Source organism: Rhipicephalus microplus, chromosome 2, assembly GCF_043290135.1.
Source record: "Rhipicephalus microplus isolate Deutch F79 chromosome 2, USDA_Rmic, whole genome shotgun sequence".
Classification (NCBI taxonomy): Eukaryota; Metazoa; Arthropoda; class Arachnida; order Ixodida; family Ixodidae; genus Rhipicephalus; species Rhipicephalus microplus.
The window spans coordinates 91903767-91917188 of record NC_134701.1 but is presented as its reverse complement, the minus strand read 5'-3'; the positions used below and the strand labels follow the sequence as shown (position 1 = coordinate 91917188).

The window sequence follows — 13422 nt, the reverse complement described above, 5'->3', positions numbered from 1 at the left end:
TAGAAACGCTCACGCGTGCTGTTACGCAATATTGCATGCCATGAATTCAGGAGTAAGCAATTGGCGTCGGTGGTTCAGTGGTAAAATACTCGCCTGCCACGCGGCTGACCAGGGTTCGATTGACTGCCGAAACATCGTGTTTTTTTTAAATTTCCTTGCGTGCCTTTCCACAATATCGCATGTCAATCATGCAGGAGTACGCAAATGTTGTCGGTTGTTCAGTGGTAGAATACTCGCCTGCCACGCTGTTGACCTGGGCTCGATTCCGGGCCGACGCATCGTTATTTTTATAAAAGCTCACGCGTGCTGTTACGCAATATTGCATGCCATGAATGCCGGAGTAAGCAAATGGCGTCGGTGGTTCAGTGGTAAAATTGTCGCCTGCAACGCGGGTGACCCGGGTTCTTTTCCCGGCTGACGCATCGTTATTTTTAGAAAAGCTCACGCGTGCTGTTACGCTATAAATGCTTGCCATGAAAGCAGGAGAACGCAAATGGCGTCGGTGGTTCAGTGGTAGAATACTCGCCTGCCACACGGGTGACCCGTGTTCGATTCGCGCCTGACGCATCGTTATTTTTAAAAAAGCTCACGCGTGCTGTTACGCAATATAGCTTGCCATGAATGCCAGAGTAAGTAAATGGCGTCGGTGGTTCAGTTGTAGAATACTCGCCTGCCACGCGGGGGATCCAGGTTCGATTCCCGGCCGAAGCATCGTTTATTGTAGAAAAGTTCCTGCGTACTATTCCGCAATATTGCATGTCATGAGTGCAGGAACAAGCAAATGGCGTTAGTAGTTCCGTGGAAGAATACTCGCCTGCCACACGGCTAACCCGAATTCGATTCCTGGCCGAAGCATCGTTATTTTTAGAAAAGCTCACGCGTGCTTTTACGCTATATATACATGCCATGAATTCAGGAGCAAGCGAATGGCGTCGGTAGTTCAGTATTAGAATACTCGCCTGCCACGCGGGTGACCCGGGTTCGATTCCCGGCCGACGAATCGTTTATTTTAGACAAGTACCTGCGTGCTATTCCGCAATATTGCATGTCATGAATGCAGGAGTAAGCAAATGGCATTTGTGGTTCAGTGTAGAATACTCGTCTGCCACGCGGGCTACCCGGGTTCGATTCCCGGCCGACGCATCGTTATTTTTGTAAAAGCTCACGCATGCTGTTACACAATATTGCATGCCATGAATGTAGGAGTAAGCAAATGGCGTCGGTGGTTCAGTGGTAGAATACTCGCCTGCCACGCGGGTGACCCGGGTTCAATTCCCGGCCGACGCATCGTTTATTTTAGAAAAGTACCTGCGTGCTATTCCGCAATATTGCATGTCATGAATGCAGGAGTAAGCAAATGGCGTTGGTGGTTTCATGATAGAATACTCACCTGCTGCGCGGGTGACCCGGGTTCGATTCCCGGCCGACGCATTGTTATTTTTGTAAAAGCTCACGCATGCTGTTACACAATATTGCATGCCATGAATGTAGGAGTAAGCAAATGGCGTCGGTGGTTCAGTGGTAGAATACTCGCCTGCCACGCGGGTGACCCGGGTTCGATTCCCGGCCGATTCATCGTTATTTTTGTAAAAGCTCACGCATGCTGTTACACAATATTGCATGCCATGAATGCAGGAGTAAGCAATTGGCGTCGGTGGTTCAGTGGTAGAATACTCGCCTGCCACGCGGGTTACCTGTGTTTAAATCGCTGCCGAAGCATTGTTACTTTTAGAAAAGCTCACACAAGCTGTTACGCAATATTGCTTGCCATGAATGCCGGAGTAAGCAAATGGCATCGGTGGTTCAGTTGTGAAATACTCGCCTGCCACGCGGGTGATCCGGGTTCGATTCGCGGCCGAAGCGTCGTTTATTTTAGAAAAGTTCCTGCGTACTATTCCGCATTATTGCATGTCATGAGTGCCGGAACAAGCAAATGGCGTCAGTAGTTCCGTGGAAGAATACTCGCCTGCCACACGGGTAACCCGAATTCGATTCCTGGCCGAAGCATCGTTATTTTTAGAAAAGATCACGCGTGCTTTTACGCTATATATACATGCCATGAATGCAGGAGCAAGCAAATGGCGTCGGTAGTTCAGTAGAAGAATACTCGCCTGCCACGCGGGTGACCCGGGTTCTATTCCCTGCCGAAGCATTGCTACTTTTAGAAAAGCTCACACGTGCTGTTACGCAATATTGCATGTCATGAATGCCACAGTAAACAAATGGCGTCGGTGGTTCAGTGGTAGAATGCTCGCCTGCCACACTCGTGACTCTGGTTCGATTCCCGGCCGACGCATCGTTTATTTTAAAAAAGTTCCTGCGTGCTATTCCACAATATTGCATGTCAAGAATGCAGGAGTAAGCAAATGGCGTTGGTGGTTCAGTGGTAGAATACTCGTCTGCCACGCGGGCAACCCGGGTTCGATCCCCGGCCGACGCATCGTTATTTTTGTAAAAGCTCACGCATGCTGTTACACAATATTGCATGCCATGAATGTAGGAGTAAGCAAATGGCGCCGGTGGTTCAGTGGTGGAATACTCGCCTGCCACGCGGGTGACCCGGGTTCGATTCCCGGCCGATGCATCGTTATTTTTGTAAAAGCTCACGCATGCTGTTACACAATATTGCATGCCATGAATGCAGGAGTAAGCAATTGGCATCGGTGGTTCAGTGGCAGAATACTCGCCTGCCACGCGGGTTACCTCTGTTTGAATCGCTGCCGAAGCATTGTTACTTTTAGAAAAGCTCACGCGTGCTTTTACGCTATATATACATGCCATGAATGCAGGAGCAAGCAAATGGCGTCGGTAGTTCAGTAGTAGCATACTCGCCTGCCACGCGGGTGACCCGGGTTCTATTCCCTGCCGAAGTATTGCTACTTTTAGAAAAGCTCACACGTGCTGCTACGCAATATTGCATGTCATGAATGCCACAGTAAACAAATGGCGTCGGTGGTTCAGTGGTTGAATGCTCGCCTGCCACACTCGTGACCCTGGTTCGATTCCCGGCCGACGCATCGTTTATTTTAAAAAAGTTCCTGCGTGCTATTCCACAATATTGCATGTCAAGAATGCAGGAGTAAGCAAATGGCGTTGGTGGTTCAGTGGTAGAAAACTCGTCTGCCACGCGGGCGACCCGGGTTCGATTCCCGGCCGACGCAACGTAATTTTTGTAAAAGCTCACGCATGCTGTTACAAAATATTGCATGCCATGAATGTAGGAGTAAGCAAATGGCGTCGGTGGTTCAGTGGTAGAACACTCGCCTGCCACGCGGGTGACCCGGGTTCGATTCCCGGCCAACGCATCGTTATTTTTGTAAAAGATCATGCATGCTGTTACACAATATTGCATGCCATGAATGCAGGAGTAAGCAAAGGGCGTTGGTGGTTCAGTGGTAGAATACTCGCCTGCCACGCGGGTGACCCGGGTTCAATTCCCGGCCGACGCATCGTTTATTTTAGAAAAGTACCTGCGTGCTATTCCGCAATATTGCATGTCATGAATGCAGGAGTAAGCAAATGGCGTTGGTGGTTCAGTGATAGAATACTCATCTGCTGCGCGGGTGACCCAAGTTCGATTCTCGGCCGATGCATCGTTATCTTTAGAAAAGCTCACGCGTGCTGTTACGCAATATGCAATGCTACGAATGCAGGAGTAAGCAAATGGCGTCGGTCGTTCAGTGGTAGAATGCTCGCCTGCCACACGGGTGACCCGGGTTCACTTCACGGCCGACGCATCGTTATCTTTAAAAAAGCTCACGCGTGTTCTTACGCTGTATATGCATGCCATGAACGCAGGAGCAAGCAAATGGCGTCGGTGGTTCAGTGGTAGAATACTCGCCTGCCACGCGGGTGACCTGGGTTCGATTCCCGGCTGACGCATCGTTATTTTTAGAAACGCTCACGCGTGCTGTTACGCAATATTGCATGCCATGAATGCAGGAGTAAGCAATTGGCTTCGGTGGTTCAGTGGTAGAATACTCGCCTGCCACGCGGGTTACCTGTGTTTAAATCGCTGCCGAAGCATTGTTACTTTTAGAAAATCTCACGCATGCTGTTACACAATATTGCATGCCATGAATGCAGGAGTAAGCAATTGGCGTCGGTGGTTCAGTGATAGAATACTCGCCTGCCACGCGGGTGACCCGGGTTCGATTCCCGGCCGACGCATCGTTTATTTTAGAAAAGTACCTGCGTGCTATTCCGCAATATTGCATGTCATGAATGCAGGAGTAAGCAAATGGCATTGGTGGTTTCATGATAGAATACTCACCTGCCAAGCGGGTGACCCGGGTTCGATTTCTGGCCGACGCATTGTTATTTTTGTAAAAGCTCACGCATGCTGTTACACAATATTGCATGCCATGAATGCAGGAGTAAGCAAATGGCGTCGGTGGTTCAGTGGTAGAATACTCACCTGCAACGCGGGTGACCCGGGTTCGATTCCCGGCCGACGCATTGTTTATTTTAGAAAAGTACCTACGTGCTATTCCGCAATATTGCATGCCATGAATGCAGGAGCAAGCAGATGGCGTTGGTGGTTCAGTGATAGAATACTCGCCTTCCACGAGGGTGATCCGGGTTCGATTCCCGGCCAACGCATTGTTATTTTTGAAGAAGCTCAGACGTGTTGTTACGAATAATTCCATGTCATGAATGCAGGAGTAAGCAACTGGCGTTGGTGGTTCAGTGGTAGAATACTCGGCTGCCACGCGGGTGACCCAGGTTCGATTCCCGGCCGACGCATTGTTATATTTAGAAAACTCACGCGTGATGTTACGCTATATATGCATGCCATGAATGCAGGAGCACGCAAATGGCAGCGGTGCTTCAGTGGTACAATACTCTCCTGCTACGCGGGTGACCCGGGTTCGATTCCCGGCTGACGCACCGTTATTTTTCTAAAAGCTAACGCGTGCTGTTACGCTATATATGCAAGCCATGAACGCAGGAGCAAGCAAATGGCGTCGGTGGTTCAGTGGTAGAATACTCGCCTGCCACGCGGGTGACCCGGGTTCCATTCCCGGCTGACGCATCGTTATTTTTAGAAACGCTCACGCGTGCTGTTACGCAATATTGCATGCCATGAATTCAGGAGTAAGCAATTGGCGTCGGTGGTTCAGTGGTAAAATACTCGCCTGCCACGCGGCTGACCAGGGTTCGATTGACTGCCGAAACATCGTGTTTTTTTAAAATTTCCTTGCGTGCCTTTCCACAATATCGCATGTCAATCATGCAGGAGTACGCAAATGTTGTCGGTTGTTCAGTGGTAGAATACTCGCCTGCCACGCTGTTGACCTGGGCTCGATTCCGGGCCGACGCATCGTTATTTTTATAAAAGCTCACGCGTGCTGTTACGCAATATTGCATGCCATGAATGCCGGAGTAAGCAAATGGCGTCGGTGGTTCAGTGGTAAAATTGTCGCCTGCAACGCGGGTGACCCGGGTTCTTTTCCCGGCTGACGCATCGTTATTTTTAGAAAAGCTCACGCGTGCTGTTACGCTATAAATGCTTGCCATGAAAGCAGGAGAACGCAAATGGCGTCGGTAGTTCAGTGGTAGAATACTCGCCTGCCACAAGGGTGACCCGTGTTCGATTCGCGCCTGACGCATCGTTATTTTTAAAAAAGCTCACGCGTGCTGTTACGCAATATAGCTTGCCATGAATGCCAGAGTAAGTAAATGGCGTCGGTGGTTCAGTTGTAGAATACTCGCCTGCCACGCGGGGGATCCGGGTTCGATTCCCGGCCGAAGCATCGTTTATTGTAGAAAAGTTCCTGCGTACTATTCCGCAATATTGCATGTCATGAGTGCAGGAACAAGCAAATGGCGTTAGTAGTTCCGTGGAAGAATACTCGCCTGCCACACGGCTAACCCGAATTCGATTCCTGGCCAAAGCATCGTTATTTTTAGAAAAGCTCACGCGTGCTTTTACGCTATATATACATGCCATGAATTCAGGAGCAAGCGAATGGCGTCGGTAGTTCAGTATTAGAATACTCGCCTGCCACGCGGGTGACCCGGGTTCGATTCCCGGCCGACGAATCGTTTATTTTAGACAAGTACCTGCGTGCTATTCCGCAATATTGCATGTCATGAATGCAGGAGTAAGCAAATGGCATTTGTGGTTCAGTGTAGAATACTCGTCTGCCACGCGGGCTACCCGGGTTCGATTCCCGGCCGACGCATCGTTATTTTTGTAAAAGCTCACGCATGCTGTTACACAATATTGCATGCCATGAATGTAGGAGTAAGCAAATGGCGTCGGTGGTTCAGTGGTAGAATACTCGCCTGCCACGCGGGTGACCCGGGTTCAATTCCCGGCCGACGCATCGTTTATTTTAGAAAAGTACCTGCGTGCTATTCCGCAATATTGCATGTCATGAATGCAGGAGTAAGCAAATGGCGTTGGTGGTTTCATGATAGAATACTCACCTGCTGCGCGGGTGACCCGGGTTCGATTCCCGGCCGACGCATTGTTATTTTTGTAAAAGCTCACGCATGCTGTTACACAATATTGCATGCCATGAATGCAGGAGTAAGCAAATGGCGTTGTGGTTCAGTGATAGAATACTCACCTGCTGCGCGGGTGACCCGGGTTTGATTCCCGGCCGACGCATTGTTATTTTTAGAAAAGCTCATGCATGCTGTTACGCTATATATGCATGCCATGAATGCAGGAGCAAGCAGATGGCGTTGGTGGTTCAGTGGTAGAATACTCACCTGCCGCGCGGGTGACCCGGGTTCGATTCTCGGCCGACGCATTGTTATTTTTGAAGAAGCTCAGACGTGTTGTTAGGAATAATTCCATGTCATGAATGCAGGAGTAAGCAACTGGCATTGGTGGTTCAGTGGTAGAATACTCGGCTGCCACGCGGGTGACCAAGGTTCGATTCCCGGCCGACGCATTGTTATATTTAGAAAGCTCACGCGTGATGTTACGCTATATATGCATGCCATGAATGCAGAAGCACACAAATGGCAGCGGTGGTTCAGTGGTACAATACTCTCCTGCCACGCGGCTCACCCGGGTTCGATTCCCGGCTGACGCATCGTTATTTTTCGAAAAGCTAACGCGTGCTGTTACGCTATATATGCATGCCATGAATGCAGGAGCAAGCAAATTGCGTCGGTGCTTCAGTGTTAGAATACTCGCCTGCCACGCGGGTGACCCAAGTTCGATTCTCGGCCGACGCATCGTTATCTTTAGAAAAGCTCACGCGTGCTGTTACGCAATATTCAATGACACGAATGCAGGAGTAAGCAAATGGCGTCGGTGGTTCAGTGGTAGAATACTCGCCTGCCACGCGGGTGACCCGGGTTCGATTCCCGGCTGACGCATCTTTATTTTTAGAAAGGCTCACGCGTGCTGTTACGCAATATTGCATGCCATGAATGCAGGAGTAAGCAATTGGCGTCGGTGGTTTAGTGGTAAAATACTCGCCTGCCATGCGGCTGACCCGGGTTCGATTCCCTGCCGAAGCATTGTTACTTTTTGAAAAGCTCACACGTGCTGTTATGCAATATTGCAAGTTATGAATGCCGGAAAAAAGAAATGGCGTTGGTCGTTCAGTGGTAGAATACTCGCCTGCCATGCGGGTGACCCGGGTTCGATTCCCGGCGGACGCATCGTTTATTTTAGAAAAGTACCTGCGTGCTATTCCGCAATATTGCATGTCATGAGTGCAGGAACAAGCAAATGGCGTCAGTAGTTCCGTGGAAGAATACTCGCCTGCCACACGGGTAACCCGAATTCGATTCCTGGCCGAAGCATCGTTATTTTTAGAAAAGCTCACGCGTGCTTTTACGCTATATATACATGCCATAAATGCAGGAGCAAGCAAATGGCGTCGGTAGTTCAGTAGTAGAATACTCGCCTGCCACGCGGGTGACCCGGGTTCTATTCACTGCCGAAGCATTGCTACTTTTAGAAAAGCTCACACGTGCTGTGTCGCAATATTGCATGTCATGAATGCCACAGTAAACAAATGGCGTCGGTGGTTCAGTGGTAGAATGCTCGCCTGCCACACTGGTGACCCTGGTTCGATTCCCGGCCGACGCATCGTTTATTTTAGAAAAGTACCTGCGTGCTATTCCGCAATATTGCATGTCATGAATGCAGGAGTAAGCAAATGGCATTGGTGGTTTCATGATAGAATACTCATCTGCCAAGCGGGTGACCCGGGTTCGATTTCTGGCCGACGCATTGTTATTTTTGTAAAAGCTCACGCATGCTGTTACACAATATTGCATGCCATGAATGCAGGAGTAAGCAAATGGCGTCGGTGGTTCAGTGGTAGAATACTCACCTGCAACGCGGGTGACCCGGGTTCGATTCCCGGCCAACGCATTGTTTATTTTAGAAAAGTACCTACGTGCTATTCCGCAATATTGCATGCCATGAATGCAGGAGCAAGCAGATGGCGTTGGTGGTTCAGTGATAGAACACTCGCCTGCCACGAGGGTGACCCGGGTTCGATTCCCGGCCGACGCATTGTTATTTTTGAAGAAGCTCAGACGTGTTGTTACGAAAAATTCCATGTCATGAATACAGGAGTAAGCAACTGGCGTTGGTGGTTCAGTGGTAGAATACTCGGCTGCCACGCGGGTGACCCAGGTTCGATTCCCGGCCGACGCATTGTTATATTTAGAAAACTCACGCGTGATGTTACGCTATATATGCATGCCATGAATGCAGGAGCACGCAAATGGCAGCGGTGGTTCAGTGGTACAATACTCTCCTGCCACGCGGGTGACCCGGGTTCCATTCCCGGCTGACGCATCGTTATTTTTAGAAACGCTCATGCGTGCTGTTACGCAATATCGCATGCCATGAATTCAGAAGTAAGCAATTGGCGTCGGTGGTTCAGTGGTAAAATACTCGCCTGCCACGCGGCTGACCAGGGTTCGATTGACTGCCGAAACATCGTGTTTTTTAAAAATTTCCTTGCGTGCCTTTCCACAATATCGCATGTCAATCATGCAGGAGTAAGCAAATGTTGTCGGTTGTTCAGTGGTAGAATACTCGCCTGCCACGCTGTTGACCTGGGCTCGATTCCGGGCCGACGCATCGTTATTTTTATAAAAGCTCACGCATGCTGTTACGCAATATTGCATGCCATGAATGCCGGAGTAAGCAAATGGCGTCGGTGGTTCAGTGGTAAAATTGTCGCCTGCAACGCTGGTGACCCGGGTTCTTTTCCCGGCTGACGCATCGTTATTTTTAGAAAAGCTCACGCGTGCTGTTACGCTATATATGCTTGCCATGAAAGCAGGAGAACGCAAATGGCGTCGGTGGTTCAGTGGTAGAATACTCGCCTGCCACACGGGTGACCCGTGTTCGATTCGCGCCTGACGCATCGATATTTTTAAAAAAGCTCACGCGTGCTGTTACGCAATATAGCTTGCCATGAATGCCGGAGTAAGTAAATGGCGTCGGTGGTTCAGTTATAGAATACTCGCCTGCCACGCGGGGGATCCGGGTTCGATTCCCGGCCGAAGCATCGTTTATTGTAGAAAAGTTCCTGCGTACTATTTCGCAATATTGCATGTCATGAGTGCAGGAACAAGCAAATGGCGTTAGTAGTTCCTTGGAAGAATACTCGCCTGCCACACGGCTAACCCGAATTCGATTCCTGGCCGAAGCATCGTTATATTTAGAAAAGCTCACGCGTGCTTTTACGCTATATATACATGCCATGAATTCAGGAGCAAGCAAATGGCGTCGGTAGTTCAGTATTAGAATACTCGCCTGCCACGCGGGTGACCCGGGTTCGATTCCCGGCCGACGAATCGTTTATTTTAGACAAGTACCTGCGTGCTATTCCGCAATATTGCATGTCATGAATGCCATAGTAAACAAAAGGCGTCGGAGGTTCAGTGGTAGAATGCTCGCCTGCCACACTGGTGACCCTGGTTTGATTTCCGGCCGACGCATCGTTTATTTTAGAAAAGTTTCTGCGTGCTATTCCACAATATTGCATGTCAAGAATGCAGGAGTAAGCAAATGGCGTTGGTGGTTCAGTGTAGAATACTCGTCTGCCACGCGGGCTACCCGGGTTCGATTCCCGGCCGACGCATCGTTATTTTTGTAAAAGCTCACGCATGTTGTTACACAATATTGCATGCCATGAATGTAGGAGTAAGCAAATGGCGTCGGTGGTTCAGTGGTAGAATACTCGCCTGCCACGCGGGTGACCCGGGTTCAATTCCCGGCCGACGCATCGTTTATTTTAGAAAAGTACCTGCGTGCTATTCCGCAATATTGCATGTCATGAATGCAGGAGTAAGCAAATGGCGTTGGTGGTTTCATGATAGAATACTCACCTGCTGCGCGGGTGACCCGGGTTCGATTCCCGGCCGACGCATTGTTATTTTTGTAAAAGCTCACGCATGCTGTTACACAATATTGCATGCCATGAATGCAGGAGTAAGCAAATGGAGTTGTGGTTCAGTGATAGAATACTCACCTGCTGCGCGGGTGACCCGGGTTTGATTCCCGGCCGACGCATTGTTATTTTTAGAAAAGCTCATGCATGCTGTTACGCTATATATGCATGCCATGAATGCAGGAGCAAGCAGATGGCGTTGGTGGTTCAGTGGTAGAATACTCGCCTGCCGCGCGGGTGACCCGGGTTCGATTCTCGGCCGACGCATTGTTATTTTTGAAGAAGCTCAGACGTGTTGTTACTAATAATTCCATGTCATGAATGCAGGAGTAAGCAACTGGCGTTGGTGGTTCAGTGGTAGAATACTCGGCTGCCACGCGGGTGACCAAGGTTCGCTTCCCGGCCGACGCATTGTTATATTTAGAAAACTCACGCGTGATGTTACGCTATATATGCATGCCATGAATGCAGAAGCACGCAAATGGCAGCGGTGGTTCAGTGGTACAATACTCTCCTGCCACGCGGCTGACCCGGGTTCGATTCCCGGCTGACGCATCGTTATTTTTCGAAAAGCTAACGCGTGCTGTTACGCTATATATGCATGCCATGAATGCAGGAGCAAGCAAATTGCGTCGGTGCTTCAGTGGTAGAATTCTCGCCTGCCACGCGGGTGACCCAAGTTCGATTCTCGGCCGACGCATCGTTATCTTTAGAAAAGCTCACGCGTGCTGTTACGCAATATTCAATGACACGAATGCAGGAGTAAGCAAATGGCGTCGGTGGTTCAGTGGTAGAATACTCGCCTGCCACGCGGGTGACCCGGGTTCGATTCCCGGCTGACGCATCTTTATTTTTAGAAACGCTCACGCGTGCTGTTACGCAATATTGCATGCCATGAATGCAGGAGTAAGCAATTGGCGTCGGTGGTTTAGTGGTAAAATACTCGCCTGCCACGCGGCTGACCCGGGTTCGATTCCCTGCCGAAGCATTGTTACTTTTTGAAAAGCTCACACGTGCTGTTATGCAATATTGCAAGTTATGAATGCCGGAAAAAAGAAATGGCGTTGGTCGTTCAGTGGTAGAATACTCGCCTGCCACGCGGGTGACCCGGGTTCGATTCCCGGCCGACGCATCGTTTATTTTAGAAAAGTACCTGCGTGCTATTCCGCAATATTACATGTCATGAATGCAGGAGTAAGCAAATGGCGTTGGTGGTTTCATGATAGAATACTCACCTGCTGCGCGGGTGACCCGGGTTCTATTCCCTGCCGAGGCATTGCTACTTTTAGAAAAGCTCACACGTGCTGTTACGCAATATTGCATGTCATGAATGCCACAGTATACAAATGGCGTCGGTGGTTCAGTGGTAGAATGCTCACCTGCCACACTGGTTACCCTGGTTCGATTCCCGGCCGACGCATCGTTTATTTTAAAAAAGTTCCTGCGTGCTATTCCACAATATTGCATGTCAAGAATGCAGGAGTAAGCAAATGGCGTTGGTGGTTCAGTGGTAGAATACTCGTCTGCCACGCGGGCGACCCGGGTTCGATTCCCGGCCGACGCATCGTTATTTTTGTAAAAGCTCACGCATGCTGTTACACAATATTGCATGCCATGAATGTAGGAGTAAGCAAATGGCGTCGGTGGTTCAGTGGTAGAATACTCGCCTGCAACGCGGGTGACCCGGGTTTGATTCCCGGCCGACGCATTGTTTATTTTAGAAAAGTACCTACGTGCTATTCCGCAATATTGCATGTCATGAATGCAGGAGTAAGCAAATGGCGTTGGTGGTTCAATGATAGAATACTCACCTGCTGCGCGGGTGACCCGGGTTTGATTCCCGGCCGAGGCATTGTTATTTTTGAAGAAGCTCAGACGTGTTGTTACGAATAATTCCATGTCATGAATGCAGGAGTAAGCAACTGGTGTTGGTGGTTCAGTGGTAGAATACTCGGCTGCCACGCGGGTGACCCAGGTTCGATTCCCGGCCGAAGCATTGTTATATTTAGAAAACTCACGCGTGATGTTACGCTATATATGCATGCCATGAATGCAGGAGCACGCAAATTTCAGCGGTGGTTCAGTGGTACAATACTCTCCTCCCACGCGGGTGACCCAAGTTCGATTCTCGGCCGACCCATCGTTATCTTTAGAAAAGCTCACGCGTGCTGTTATGCAATATTCAATGCCACGAATGCAGGAGTAAGCAAATGGTGTCGGTGGTTCAGTGGTAGAATACTCGCCTGCCACGCGGGTATCCCGGGTTCGATTCCCTACCGAAGCATTGTTACTTTTTGAAAAGCTCACACGTGCTGTTACGCAATATTGCATGTCATGAATGCCGGAGAAAACAAATGGCATCGGTCGTTCAGTGGTAGAATGCTTGCCTGCCACACGGCTGACCCGGGTTCAATTCACGGCCGACGCATCGTTATCTTTAAAAAAGCTCACGCGGGTTCTTACGCTATATATGCATGACATGAACGCAGGAGCAAGCAAATGGCGTCGGTGGTTCAGTGGTAGAATACTCGCCTGCCACGCGGGTGACCCGGGTTCGATTCCCGGCTGACGCATCGTTATTTTTAGAAACGCTCACGCGTGCTGTTACGCAATATTGCATGCCATGAATGCAAGAGTAAGCAATGGCGTCGGTGGTCCAGTGGTAAAATACTCGCCTGCCACGTGGCTGACCCGGGTTCAATTCTCTGCCGAAACATCGTGTTTTTTTAAAATTTTCTTGCGTGCCTTTCCACAATATCGCATGTCAATCATGCAGGAGTAAGCAAATGGTGTCGGTTGTTCAGTGTTAGAATACTCGAATGCCAAGCTGTTGACCTGGGCTCGATTCCGGGCCGACGCATCGCTATTTTTATAAAAGCTCACGCGTCCTGTTATGCAATATTGCATGCCATGAATGCCGGAGTAAGCAAATGGCGTCGGTGGTTCAGTGGTAGAATACTCGCCTGCCACGCGGGTTACCTGTGTTTAAATCGCTGCCGAAGCATTGTTACTTTTAGAAAAGCTCACGCTTGCT

At 49.6% G+C, this 13422-nt stretch overlaps 31 non-coding genes across 31 annotated transcripts; all 31 read left to right on the top strand.

The window, feature by feature from the left end:
- Positions 1 to 1216: 1216 nt before the first annotated feature.
- On the top strand, positions 1217 to 1287 carry TRNAG-GCC (transfer RNA glycine (anticodon GCC)). Its single transcript has one exon. It is a non-coding gene; the product is annotated as a tRNA-Gly (tRNA).
- A 217-nt stretch (positions 1288 to 1504) lies between these two features.
- Positions 1505 to 1575, top strand: TRNAG-GCC (transfer RNA glycine (anticodon GCC)). The gene has a single exon. It is a non-coding gene; the product is annotated as a tRNA-Gly (tRNA).
- A 794-nt stretch (positions 1576 to 2369) lies between these two features.
- On the top strand, positions 2370 to 2440 carry TRNAG-GCC (transfer RNA glycine (anticodon GCC)). The gene has a single exon. It is a non-coding gene; the product is annotated as a tRNA-Gly (tRNA).
- A 73-nt stretch (positions 2441 to 2513) lies between these two features.
- TRNAG-GCC (transfer RNA glycine (anticodon GCC)) lies at positions 2514 to 2584 on the top strand. Its single transcript has one exon. It is a non-coding gene; the product is annotated as a tRNA-Gly (tRNA).
- A 506-nt stretch (positions 2585 to 3090) lies between these two features.
- Positions 3091 to 3161, top strand: TRNAG-GCC (transfer RNA glycine (anticodon GCC)). The gene has a single exon. It is a non-coding gene; the product is annotated as a tRNA-Gly (tRNA).
- A 73-nt stretch (positions 3162 to 3234) lies between these two features.
- On the top strand, positions 3235 to 3305 carry TRNAG-GCC (transfer RNA glycine (anticodon GCC)). The gene has a single exon. It is a non-coding gene; the product is annotated as a tRNA-Gly (tRNA).
- A 73-nt stretch (positions 3306 to 3378) lies between these two features.
- Positions 3379 to 3449, top strand: TRNAG-GCC (transfer RNA glycine (anticodon GCC)). Its single transcript has one exon. It is a non-coding gene; the product is annotated as a tRNA-Gly (tRNA).
- Positions 3450 to 3811: 362 nt separating this feature from the next.
- On the top strand, positions 3812 to 3882 carry TRNAG-GCC (transfer RNA glycine (anticodon GCC)). The gene has a single exon. It is a non-coding gene; the product is annotated as a tRNA-Gly (tRNA).
- A 217-nt stretch (positions 3883 to 4099) lies between these two features.
- On the top strand, positions 4100 to 4170 carry TRNAG-GCC (transfer RNA glycine (anticodon GCC)). Its single transcript has one exon. It is a non-coding gene; the product is annotated as a tRNA-Gly (tRNA).
- Positions 4171 to 4387: 217 nt separating this feature from the next.
- On the top strand, positions 4388 to 4458 carry TRNAC-GCA (transfer RNA cysteine (anticodon GCA)). The gene has a single exon. It is a non-coding gene; the product is annotated as a tRNA-Cys (tRNA).
- Positions 4459 to 4531: 73 nt separating this feature from the next.
- Positions 4532 to 4602, top strand: TRNAG-UCC (transfer RNA glycine (anticodon UCC)). Its single transcript has one exon. It is a non-coding gene; the product is annotated as a tRNA-Gly (tRNA).
- A 73-nt stretch (positions 4603 to 4675) lies between these two features.
- Positions 4676 to 4746, top strand: TRNAG-GCC (transfer RNA glycine (anticodon GCC)). The gene has a single exon. It is a non-coding gene; the product is annotated as a tRNA-Gly (tRNA).
- A 218-nt stretch (positions 4747 to 4964) lies between these two features.
- Positions 4965 to 5035, top strand: TRNAG-GCC (transfer RNA glycine (anticodon GCC)). The gene has a single exon. It is a non-coding gene; the product is annotated as a tRNA-Gly (tRNA).
- A 650-nt stretch (positions 5036 to 5685) lies between these two features.
- TRNAG-GCC (transfer RNA glycine (anticodon GCC)) lies at positions 5686 to 5756 on the top strand. The gene has a single exon. It is a non-coding gene; the product is annotated as a tRNA-Gly (tRNA).
- A 505-nt stretch (positions 5757 to 6261) lies between these two features.
- TRNAG-GCC (transfer RNA glycine (anticodon GCC)) lies at positions 6262 to 6332 on the top strand. Its single transcript has one exon. It is a non-coding gene; the product is annotated as a tRNA-Gly (tRNA).
- Positions 6333 to 6693: 361 nt separating this feature from the next.
- On the top strand, positions 6694 to 6764 carry TRNAG-GCC (transfer RNA glycine (anticodon GCC)). The gene has a single exon. It is a non-coding gene; the product is annotated as a tRNA-Gly (tRNA).
- Positions 6765 to 7270: 506 nt separating this feature from the next.
- TRNAG-GCC (transfer RNA glycine (anticodon GCC)) lies at positions 7271 to 7341 on the top strand. Its single transcript has one exon. It is a non-coding gene; the product is annotated as a tRNA-Gly (tRNA).
- Positions 7342 to 7558: 217 nt separating this feature from the next.
- TRNAG-GCC (transfer RNA glycine (anticodon GCC)) lies at positions 7559 to 7629 on the top strand. Its single transcript has one exon. It is a non-coding gene; the product is annotated as a tRNA-Gly (tRNA).
- A 362-nt stretch (positions 7630 to 7991) lies between these two features.
- Positions 7992 to 8062, top strand: TRNAG-GCC (transfer RNA glycine (anticodon GCC)). The gene has a single exon. It is a non-coding gene; the product is annotated as a tRNA-Gly (tRNA).
- A 217-nt stretch (positions 8063 to 8279) lies between these two features.
- TRNAC-GCA (transfer RNA cysteine (anticodon GCA)) lies at positions 8280 to 8350 on the top strand. Its single transcript has one exon. It is a non-coding gene; the product is annotated as a tRNA-Cys (tRNA).
- Positions 8351 to 8423: 73 nt separating this feature from the next.
- TRNAG-GCC (transfer RNA glycine (anticodon GCC)) lies at positions 8424 to 8494 on the top strand. Its single transcript has one exon. It is a non-coding gene; the product is annotated as a tRNA-Gly (tRNA).
- Positions 8495 to 8567: 73 nt separating this feature from the next.
- TRNAG-GCC (transfer RNA glycine (anticodon GCC)) lies at positions 8568 to 8638 on the top strand. Its single transcript has one exon. It is a non-coding gene; the product is annotated as a tRNA-Gly (tRNA).
- A 794-nt stretch (positions 8639 to 9432) lies between these two features.
- TRNAG-GCC (transfer RNA glycine (anticodon GCC)) lies at positions 9433 to 9503 on the top strand. The gene has a single exon. It is a non-coding gene; the product is annotated as a tRNA-Gly (tRNA).
- Positions 9504 to 10152: 649 nt separating this feature from the next.
- Positions 10153 to 10223, top strand: TRNAG-GCC (transfer RNA glycine (anticodon GCC)). Its single transcript has one exon. It is a non-coding gene; the product is annotated as a tRNA-Gly (tRNA).
- A 361-nt stretch (positions 10224 to 10584) lies between these two features.
- On the top strand, positions 10585 to 10655 carry TRNAG-GCC (transfer RNA glycine (anticodon GCC)). The gene has a single exon. It is a non-coding gene; the product is annotated as a tRNA-Gly (tRNA).
- Positions 10656 to 11017: 362 nt separating this feature from the next.
- On the top strand, positions 11018 to 11088 carry TRNAG-GCC (transfer RNA glycine (anticodon GCC)). The gene has a single exon. It is a non-coding gene; the product is annotated as a tRNA-Gly (tRNA).
- Positions 11089 to 11161: 73 nt separating this feature from the next.
- Positions 11162 to 11232, top strand: TRNAG-GCC (transfer RNA glycine (anticodon GCC)). Its single transcript has one exon. It is a non-coding gene; the product is annotated as a tRNA-Gly (tRNA).
- Positions 11233 to 11449: 217 nt separating this feature from the next.
- TRNAG-GCC (transfer RNA glycine (anticodon GCC)) lies at positions 11450 to 11520 on the top strand. Its single transcript has one exon. It is a non-coding gene; the product is annotated as a tRNA-Gly (tRNA).
- Positions 11521 to 11881: 361 nt separating this feature from the next.
- TRNAG-GCC (transfer RNA glycine (anticodon GCC)) lies at positions 11882 to 11952 on the top strand. The gene has a single exon. It is a non-coding gene; the product is annotated as a tRNA-Gly (tRNA).
- A 73-nt stretch (positions 11953 to 12025) lies between these two features.
- On the top strand, positions 12026 to 12096 carry TRNAC-GCA (transfer RNA cysteine (anticodon GCA)). Its single transcript has one exon. It is a non-coding gene; the product is annotated as a tRNA-Cys (tRNA).
- Positions 12097 to 12890: 794 nt separating this feature from the next.
- On the top strand, positions 12891 to 12961 carry TRNAG-GCC (transfer RNA glycine (anticodon GCC)). Its single transcript has one exon. It is a non-coding gene; the product is annotated as a tRNA-Gly (tRNA).
- Positions 12962 to 13422: the final 461 nt, after the last annotated feature.